The 11,290-nt window shown below is 34.1% G+C and overlaps 1 long non-coding RNA gene across 1 annotated transcript; it reads left to right on the top strand.

The window, feature by feature from the left end:
• The first annotated feature begins 4,789 nt into the window (after nucleotides 1-4,789).
• LOC112483579 lies at nucleotides 4,790-9,038 on the top strand. The gene is made up of 3 exons (XR_003047702.1): nucleotides 4,790-5,109; nucleotides 5,781-5,816; nucleotides 8,989-9,038. It is a non-coding gene; the product is annotated as an uncharacterized LOC112483579 (long non-coding RNA).
• The last annotated feature ends 2,252 nt before the right edge of the window (nucleotides 9,039-11,290 follow it).

The following is an 11,290-nucleotide window of genomic DNA, read 5'->3' as shown; positions in this document are numbered from 1 at the left end:
TCAAATGTGCAATGCAAATGAGAAATTGAATTTTTAATTTAACTTTCTTTAAATTTAAATAGCTGAATGTGACTCGTGGCCACCATATGAGAGAGCACAGATATCTAAAATGTGGGCAAATGATCTATTTAAGGTTAGAAGAATATTGGGAACGGTCTTTCTTTCAAATTAAAAAGTTAAAACTTCGTGAGGTGAAACTTCTTCTTTCTCCTCCCTCTGGCCACGAATGCCAGCAACATGCCTAGAAATACAACACCTACTTTACAACCTATGAAACAGCAAATATGAGACTGAAAAGCACATTTCAAAGAAGTTTCCTTAGAAAGATGAGGGGGGAGCCTGGGTCCCTTTGGCAGTGTTGAACACCTCAGCCAACATGAGCAATTGCAAACCTCTGTACTTACTACATGAGAAAAATAAACTCTTGATTTCTGTTACTTTAGTCATGTATGTTTCTGACATATCTATTATTCAACATATTTTTACCATGTGAAATCCTATAGGAATGCTATTTCAGAATGTCATCACTTAAAAATTAAGTAGATAATTATATATAACAAAAGAAGTAATATCTTGTTGTAAGTCAACACCCAGTATTTAAGCCAACAGAAGTAAGAAAAAGGCATTTTAAAAGAAGTTTAATTGTAAAGATAATGTTGACTCAGGAGCAGAGGAGGATGTAGAAAAAATAGAAATGAAAGACCGATGTTTTAGTATGCTGGAAGCATACAATTTTTGCTGGCAAATATTTCAAAGACCTTTTTTCCCCTAATGCCACAACCTAATTATTCTAATAATTTCATTTTACTTCATTTTATAGAACTATGGGATTTTAGAAGAGACTGTAGAGCTGATTTAGTTGTACCTAATTTTAACATGAAGAATCAAGTTTCAGAGAACTTAAGCTCTTTGACAAAGCAGGGAATAGGACCAGGATGTCAGGGATTCCTGTTAGCGCTCTTTGTAGTATACCCTGAGGCATGTGTCTATTCTGTGATGTATTGTTCGCATTTTAGAGTAACAAAGATAGGGCCACATATATTCAAGGGATATTGCTTGTTAGCAGGATGGGGATTAGAATTCAGATTTTGTGACTTGTAAAACAATTTTTTTAGTGGAATAATTAAGTTAGACTCTTATTTTGAATGAAATTGAATTTAAATTACCCATTTAAAATGTTGCTTCATTTATAGCCAGTGTGAGAACTATTTCAGACTAGAACTATTTCAAACCTCTTTCACTTTGAACCTCTGACGTATCCTATCTCCTTTTTTACTCTTAGTAACCTCTCATTATGGACTGAATTGTGTCCCCTCTCCCACCAATTCATATTGCAGTCCTAGCCCCTGGTACCTCAGAATGTGACTTTATTTGGAAAGAAAGTCTTTAAAGAGGTAATTAAGGTAAAGTTAGGCCATATGGGTGGGCCCTAATCCAATATAATTGATACTTTTATAAGAGAGACTAGGACAGAGACACTCAGAGGAAGGACCAAGTAAAGACAAAGAGAAGATGGCCATCTACAAACCAAGGAGCGATTCCTCAGAAGAAACCAACTCTGCTGATACCTTGATCTTGGACTTCTGGTCTCTAGAACTGTGATGAAATAAATTTCTGTTGTTTAAGACGCCCAGTCCTCTGTGTACTTATTAAGGCAGCCCTAGCAAACTAATATAGCTCTCTATTTTATAGAGAAAAAGAATTTACCAGATAAAAACATACCTGGTATCAGATACTCTTGTAGCCAACTTTACCTCTTTTCCTCTTACAGTAGAAGTAGCTATCCTCTTCTCTGAGGTATTTCCTACCACCACTGTCCCCCTCATTTTTTATACTTTAGTATCTTGAAATTATCATACTCCCTCCTACCATTGGACCTCCTGCTTTCTCAAAAACTACTCCATTTCTTCATGCTTATCCTTAGACTGTTTCCTTTCTTCATTATCTGTTCTTTCTTGTATTTCAACTGGATTCTTCTTATTAACACTAAAATATGCTCAGTTCACTACAACTTTTTAAAATATGTTCCCTTATTTCCTTAACCCCGCCTCTAGCTACCACCCCATTTCTTTCGGTTTTTTTTTTTTTTTTTTTTTCCTTACAGCCAGATTTCTTCAATAGTCTAAACTCATATCTTTCTTCTCTTTCCAGTCTTTAAATTGGCTCCAGTCTGGCATCTGCCTCCTCGCCATTATTCGTTTGAAATAGTTTAGTTTCATGTCACAAATCTAATGGACATTTTCAGTCTTTTAATTTTCCATCTGTTTTAGCCTTAAATACCTTAGATCTGTCAATTTTCCTTCATTTCCGTTGCTGCCGCCACCCTAGTTCAAGCTACCATCACCTGACTTCTGCACTGTAACAGTAGCCAGATAGCTAGATTTACTGCATCTTCACTTCCTCCCAGTGCATTCTCCACTGCAGTTAGAAAGTTACTAACATCACAAATGATGCCATTTTATCCTCTCCTTCATTAAAACTTTTCAGTTGTTTCTCATTTGTTGCTCTAAACATGGCCTTCAATGTTCTATATAGTATTAGAACCAGGAAAGAGGATTCAACTATCTCCCTTTACTTTCCCACTCTTATTTCTGAATTTAGCCACGCTTAAGTTTTGCTTCCTTGCACAAACTTGGTACTCGTTGTTCCCTCTGTATAGAACAAAGCCTTCCTTGACTCATCTTCCAGAGGTTAGGCGCTTCTTTTTTTCTCCCACTGGTATTTTTTAAATAATATTTTAAAATACTTTTGAGACTCACAAGAAGTTGCAAGAACAGTACAGAGTTCCCGTGTACTAGCTTCTTTCTGTTATTTTAGATCACCACAGTATTGTCAGACCAGGAAATTGATGTTGCAACAATACTATTAACTCAGGTACAGACCTTAGTTGGATTTCACAATTTTTATGTGTTTTTTTTTTTTTGTTTATGAAATATTACATGCATGGGTTCATGTTACCATCACCCCAGTCAGGGTATAGAACTGCACAAACTCCCTCTTCCTACTCCTTAAGAGCTACACTCTCCTCTAACACTAATATCTGGCATCCACTGATCTTTTCTCCATCAGTATTATTTCGTCACCTTAAGAATGTTATATAAATGGAATCATACAATATATAACTCTTTCAGACTGGCTTCTTTTATTCAGAAATATTTCCTTTTAGACCCATCAGTGTTGTTCCATGTGTCAATAGTGTGTTCCTTTTTATTGCTAAGTAGTAGTCCATCGTTTGGATGTGCCACAGTGTGGTAATCCATTCACTGTGGAAAAACATTTTGAGGTTTTTCACAATCCAGTGGGGTTTATTTCAGATAGGCGAGTCTTCTTCAATATTTTAAAACTGGTCAATGCAATCTATTAAGAAGAAAATAAAAACTTCACGATCATATCTACTGATAATAAAAAAGCATTTAGAAAAATTAAACACCCATTTACGATTTTAAAAAACTAATTCAGTAGCAGAAGGAATCTTCCTAAACCTGACCAAAAACATCAGCAATTAACAGTTATCATTATACTCGATGAGAGACTAAACGCATTCCTCCTGAGATTGGGAGCAAGGCAGGGATGTGCACTCTCAACCACTTCTGTGTGACATAGTGCTTAACCTATTGGTGCAGTAAGGAAGGAATAAAAGACATGCAGATTGGAAAGGCGAAAGTAACTTTACAGATAACCTAATGGTCTACATAGAAAATCTCAGGAAATCTCCAAGAATATCCTTAACTAATGAGTTTAGCAAGATCATAGAATACAAAGGCAACAAAAATCAATTGTATTTCTACATGTTAGCAATAAACAATATCATTTACAAACACTCAAAAATATTAAGTATACAATTTTAAAACCATGTACAGGATATAGTTGCTGAAAACTACAAATGCTAATGAAAGAAAGACCTAGAAAATGGAGAGAGACCATGTTTATGGATTGGAAGATAATAATAAATGTCAGTAGTCCCCCAAATGAACTATCTGGAGGTTTAATATAGTTTCTATCAAGATCCCAGATGGATACTTTGTAGATAGACAAACTTTGTAAAATTTATATGAAAAGATAAACTGGAATAGCCTAAACAACTTTGAAAATAATTTTGAAGGAATCATCAAACTACCAGATAGTAAGAATTATGTAATTAAGTAATCACAACAATGCGATATTGCTACTACTCGTGTGGTTTTGTCAGCATATAGACATAGAGTAGTGGAACACAAGAGAGTCCAGGATAGATCCACACCAGTATGACAAGCTAATTTTTGAGGAAGGTGCTTAAGCAATTCAATGGAGGAATTGTGCTGGGACAGTTGACTCTTCAGAAAATGACATTGGAACAATTGGACATAGCAAAAAAAAAAAAAAAAAAAAAACCCTCAACCTAGACTTCCCACCTTATAAAAAAATTAAAATGGGTCATGGATCTAAATATAACATAAGAAAAGGAAAGTTATAGGAAAATCAGGAAGAAATCTCTGACATAGAGTAGGCCAAAATTCTTCAAGTGACAACAAAGGTATAATCATTTATATAAAAAATAAACAAATTGAACTTTGTCACAAAAAACTTATTCTGAGAAAGACCCTGTTAAAGAAGATGGAAAGATAAGCCAGAGAAGACCATATTAAAGAAGACAAGCCACAAAGTATTTGCAAACATATTCAATAAAGGTATTGTGTCCAGAAAATAGAACTTGCAAAATTCAATCAATAGTAAGAAAACACTTTAATTAGAAAATGAGCAAAAGACAAATTTCAAGAGGCTGGAAGGTTGGCAAATATGCACATGAAAAGATGTTCAACATCATTAACTACAGAGAAGTACAAATTAAGCTATAATGACATACCATTCAACATTTATTAGACTGGCTAAAATAAAACATACCGATAAATCCTATGTGCTGATGATTATAAGGAACAATTTGGAAATGTCAAGTGTTTAGCTCCTCTGGAGAACAGTATGTTGTATACTTTTATATTATCAGGTATGTTTCATTTGGAGCATTTATCATTTTAATTATATTTTCAGGTGATGATCTTCCCCAGTAGGTGAGACCATGTCTGTTTTTGTCCACTACGTCATTCCAGCTTCTAGTACCAATGCCTGTGCATGGTACGTATTTGAGTGAATTAAAAATACGATGCACATTATGGTATAAATATCTAAGAAGCCTTCTAGAAGTAGTTTAGCTTAACTTCTTCATTTAGTTTCCTGGTTAAAAAAAATTGTAATCAGAAAGTCACTTCAAAAATCTAATCTACATATCATGAACAATATGATCAAGGCAGCCAATGAGATCACATATATACCACATAAATCGCACAAAAAAATCAACATCTAGCAATTTAACTACTCTAAGATATATAAACTGGAGCCATTCTCAATAGCTGCAGAATTTTCCCTAACTCTAAGGATATGGTGAATGGCCAAGAGTAATTAATTGGCTATTGAGAGTTCTAGTTTAAAGTTCTCAAAGTGTGGTCATTACTGAACTTATTAGAAATGCAAATTATTGAGCCTCACCCCAATCTACTAAATGACTCAAACAATTTATCTTTTAACAAGCCCACCAGGTATTCCTGAGGCCCACTAAAATTTGAGAACCATTGGTCTAGACTAGCTAGACTCAGTTAATTGAAGACTGATAGGAAGACTCAAGTGATTCTGTGGATTTCAGTCTTATTCTCTTTGTTTTTTATTTTGTTTGTATATGGCATTCTTTGTATTATCCCCTTTTATTCTGCTTTATTTTTCCCGTTTTACCATTTTGTTTTCTTCCGCAGCCCTGTTTTTCCTGGATGCTATAATAAAGAACTGAGGTATATATGTTTTGTATATTGGATGAAATAGTTTTCTCCTTGTAATTTTAAAATTAATGTATATGTAGAATTATTGCTATTTTTTCTCAGAAGTCAAGCTGAATTTATTTGATTTATATTAGCTCACCTTGATAGCTTTTAAAATTTATTTTTTTTAAAAGAAGGGGGATGGGAGTGGGTCAGTAGTCTTTTAAAAAAAGGTCTATCTACACACGTATCCACAGATGTTCATATATACATCTCTCCTCCTCCCTCCATGTATATGTATATTTGTATTTTTTTTTGCAACCAAATATAAGAACCACAATGGGGTATAGAAGGTATGAGCTTTATGATATAGCAGAAAAAAAGAATAATATCAAATCCTCTATACTCATTGTTTCTTAATATAGAAACCTGATAATTTGATTTTGATGACCAAAAAGTTAAATTAGAAGCATATTTGAACAAACCATGTCAGCCACAAATGAGTGAATTCCAATAGGGTCAATTGCATCTCTACTATTTAATATAAGAAAACTTAAGCACTATAGAAAGTTAGAACTTATTTTCAAGTCTTTAGATCCTGGAAAAATTCCTCTACCTCAACAAACTGCTGCCACTAAAACAAACTTGGAGATAGTAATTTGGCAAATAAGTCACAAAAAGGGAAACATCTACTTGCAGATATCCAAGTAATAATTAAACTTTCTAAGCAGAGAATGGATAATGACTTTGAAGTAATCTGAGCTTATGCCTAACTAACTTGAGAGATATACTATTGATAATTTTGTGAATTCAATTCCTTTTTTAAGCAAGTTAAATATTACATAAAAACATGGATGACAGTTATGTGACAATGTGGTTTTATCAGATGGATGACCAAAAAAGTTGAGGTTTATCAAAAAGCATATTCTTTAATAACTCTAGGTGGCAATGCATAACATAATATCGCATCAATTTAAAGTCAATTTGAAGGACTCCAGAGTGGTAACTATAGCCAGTGGTTTTAAGAGCTGGATTCAAACAACAGCTGATTTGGGATCCAATTTCACTTACTGGTCTACATGTCTTACTTAGTATGTCTGAGAGAACCAGAGACAACACAGCCTCATTGGTTGATAATTCCCCAATCTCCCCACTAGGTCTGAGTTTAAAAAAAACAAAAAGACTGGGATAAATATGGTTAGAGTTCTCGTGAGGGCAATCAAAGTTGGGTGGTTCCAGATAAAAAACGACTGAAGAACAACTATAAAAATTGTCTTGCTAAAAAGAACTTTGAATAGCATGATCTATCTCTGATTTAAGGAAACTAATAGCAGTCAGGAAATGGACATGGTACCAAACAAGTGGTTGTATCACAAGTAGAACTAAAGAGAGCGCTGATGTTTGCACAAATACAGTCTTAAAAATATTAGCATAAGAGGGAGTTTTAAAAAACAAGCTAAAGATGTAAAAGTAGTTGAATACAAGATTGATTCTTTTCATTTTGGGGAGATACTGCTAAATATTTCATTTTTCTGCATGACATTTCTTTAAATAATGTTTTCCTCACAAATATTTACTTGTCGAGAGAGAATCATAATATTTTGTTATTAATAATATACTAATTTAGCTTAACTTTGAGTTTGAACTTAATTTTCTACTAACAGATCTCAAATGTCAGTGGATTAGGTTTTGAATTCATATTTTAACAGTGATTGATTAGAAACAACAAAACTTGATTTTCAATTATGTTTTTTTCCTTCTACAGGCTTGTAGAAGTACGCCACCTAGAGTTTTATAATTTTTAAAGTATAAAAACTGTTCAGCTGGTTTGATGTTATTTTAAGCTACAAAAAAGTCATATTTTAATCAAAATCAAGCTAAATATTATAGTAATTTATAATTTTTATATGCTTTGTTTTTACATGCTACTTTCTCAATCTTGCTGTAGAATATTTTTAATAATTCCAGAATTAGCAATTTACCTAATATGCCCTCTTGAGATGGATATCAGATCAAACTCAAGAATTATTATTTTTAAAACAATTTAATGACACGAGGATCTATAATATGTTATTAAAAACTAAAATGATTATAGAAATATTTGAAATATAAATGAGTTTTGTATGTATACATAAATACACACACAGTGAACATTAATTTTGGTGTGTTCCATGAATTTTTTAAGTATGATTGTAGCATAGCCATTGAGGAAGCTTTGATGTTAGAGATCTGAACATACAAGTAAGTAAAGTTTTTCAAATGCTAATAAAATGTGGATGAAAAGAAATTTTTATTCGGCATCTGTGGTTTTTCACTTGGACATGAAACATGCTTTTTGCCTTGGGGGAAAACCCCCCCAAAAGAACAGGTTTTAAAATTTATCCATAGACCTATATGTCTTTATTGACTGTATAAGACATTGAGACCTACAGGCTTCTTCACCTAGGTAGTGTTAAAAAGCACCGACATTTTCTTTTTATCCCCTTTCTTATTGACGTATAATTGACATATTGTGTAAGTTTAAGGTGTACAATGTGATTTGATACATATATATGTAGCAAAATGTTTACCACAATAAGCTTAATACATCTTTCACCTCCCATAATTACCATTTTGTCGTTATGATGAGAACAATTAATATTCATTCTCATAGCAACTTACAAGTGTGTAATACAGTGGTGTTAACTGTAGTCACCATGCTGTGCATTACATCCCTGGAACTTATTTGGCTTATAATTGGACATTTCTGCCCTTTGACCAACATTTTGCCACTTTCTCCAACTCCCAGCCCCTGGTAACCATCAATCTACTCTCTGTTTTTGAGTTTGACATTTTTAGTTTCCATATATAAGTGAGATCATACAGTATTTTTCTGTGTCTGATTTATTTCACTTAGTATAATGCCCTCAAGATCCATCCAGGTTGCCATAAATGGCAGGATTTCCTTCATTTTTATGGCCAAATTATATTTTATTGCATATGTACACACCACATTTTTTTTACCATTTATCCGTTGATGGACAATAGGTTGTTTCCATGTCCTGGCTATTATGAATAATGCTACAATGAACATGGGAGTGCAGATATCTTTTCAAGATAGTAATTTCTTTTCTTTTGAATATATGCTCAGAAGTAGGATTGCTGGATCATATGGTAGTTTTATTAATTTTTAAATAATTTTTAATCTCCATACTGTTTTCCATAGTGGCTATACCAATTTATGTTCCTACCAACAATGCACCAGATTCCTGTTTCTCCACATCCTCTCCAGCATTTGTCTTTTTGATGGCAGTCACTCTAATGTGTGAGTAGTATCTCATGGTGATTTTGATTTGCATTTCCCTAATGATTGGTTGTTAAGCACCTTTTTTGTACTTGGTGGCCATTTCTATGTCTTTTTAAAAAAATATTTTTTATTTTTCAATTATAGTTGGCATACAATATTATATTAGTTTCAGATAGACAACATAGTAATTAGACATTTACATAATTTATGAAGTGATCACCCTGATAAATCTAGTATCCATCTGACATCGTACATAGTTATTACAATATTACTGACTATATTCCTTATGGTATACTTTACATCTCCATGACTATTTGGTAGCTCCCAATTTGTACTTCTTAATCCCTTCCCCTTCTTCATTCACAGCCCCAACTACCCTCCCATCTGGTAATCCTAAAAATGTTCTATCTTTGAGTGTGTTTCTGTTTTATTTCGTTATTTTGTTCTTTAGATTTCACATCTGAGTGAAATCATATGGGATTTGTCGTTATCTGACTTACTCCACCCAGTATAATACCCTCTAGATTCTTCCAGGTTGTTGCAGATGGCAAGATTTCATTCTTTAATTAATTTACTTATTTATTTATTTTTATGCTTGAGTAATATTCTATTGTATATGTGTACCACCTCTTTATCCACTTGTCTACTGATGAGCACCCAGATTGCCTTCATATCTTGGCTATTGTAAATAATACTGCAGTGAACATATAGATGCACATGTCCATATGTTCAAATATCAAAGCAGTATTTTGGGTTTCTTCAAATAAATACTCAGAAGTGGAATTACTGGGTCCTCCTTTGTCTCATCTTTAACCTTTGTCATTCTCTTAAAATAACATCATTATAATAACATTCTCTTAACATTCCCTTAAAATAGCATCAAACCAGCTGAACGGTTTTTATACTTTAAAAATTATAATTCTCACTTTTTTCTTTAACCTTTGGCATTTTAATTATGATGTGTCTTCGTATGGGCCTCTTTGGATTCATCCTGTTTGAGACTCTCTGCACTTCCTGGACTTGTATGTCTATTTCCTTCACCAGGTTAGGGAAGTTTTCTGTCATTATTTCTTCAAATAAGTTTTCAATTTCTTGCTCTCTCCTCCTTCTGGTACCTCTATAATGCAAATGTTGGTAGCTTGATATTGTTCCAGAGGCCCCTTAAACTAGCCTCATTTTTTCTTTTCTTCTTTTTTTTTTTGGATTCCTTTTTCTTGTTGATGTTCTGACCAGGCATTTTCTGCTGCTACCTTATCTTCTAAATTGCTGATTTGATCCTCTGCTTCATTTAGTCTACTGTTGATTCCTTCTAATGTATTCTTCATTTCAGTTATTGTATGCTTCATTTCTGAATTTTTTTTTATGTTTTTAATCTCCATTTTTATATTATCTATCTCTTTGTTAAAGTTCTCACTGAATTCATCTACTCATCCCCTAAGTTCATTGAGTATCCTTATAAGCAGTGTTTTAAACTCTGTATCTGTTAGATTGATTATCTCCATTTTTTTTAGTTATTTTTCTGGAGCTTTATTCTGTTCTTTCATGTGGGACATGTTTCCTTGCCTCTCCATTTGCCTGCCTTCCTGTGTTTGCTTCTATGTATTAGGCAGGGCTCCTAAGTCTCAGTCTTAGTAGAGTGGTTTTATGAAGTAGGTGTCCTGTGGGGCCCAGTGGCACAGTCTTCCCTGGTCACCTAGCAAGTTTCTTCAGTTGTGTCGCTTGCATGGATTGTGTGTACCCTCTTGTAGTTCAGCCTTGGTTGCTGTTTGCATGTTGATGGAAGGGATTGACCCTTGGGCCGATAGGTTGTGAGGATTGGCTGGTGAAGGGCTGACTTTATGGAGCAGGATCCACTTTAGCAGGGCTCTGGTGCTGGGGAGCCCAGTGTGGAGCTGGGACCCCTCACTCCCCTGGGGGGGCCCGCCGCAGCCAAGATAACCCTCCCGATTCTTGACTGCTACACGCGGTTGTGGGACTGGCTTATTTCATGTCTCTGCCCCTTCTACTAGTCTTGTGGTGACCTCTTATGTCTGTCCCCAGTTGTAAGACTTCTGTTCAGCCAGATCTCAGGGAATTCCTGATGATGGTTTTTCTGTAGTTTTGTTGAAATTTTGATGTGTTTGTGAGATGAGGCGAGCACAGTGTTTACCTTCTATGCTATCTTGACTGGAAAGACTTTTTCCCTATGATTTTTTCTAGGAGTTTTACATTTTTAGGTCTT

The sequence above is a fragment of the Pteropus alecto genome, unplaced genomic scaffold, assembly GCF_000325575.1.
Source record: "Pteropus alecto unplaced genomic scaffold, ASM32557v1 scaffold164, whole genome shotgun sequence".
NCBI classification, from domain to species: Eukaryota; Metazoa; Chordata; class Mammalia; order Chiroptera; family Pteropodidae; genus Pteropus; species Pteropus alecto.
Note: the sequence above shows the minus strand (reverse complement) of the source record. Positions and strands in the feature narration are given on the sequence as shown.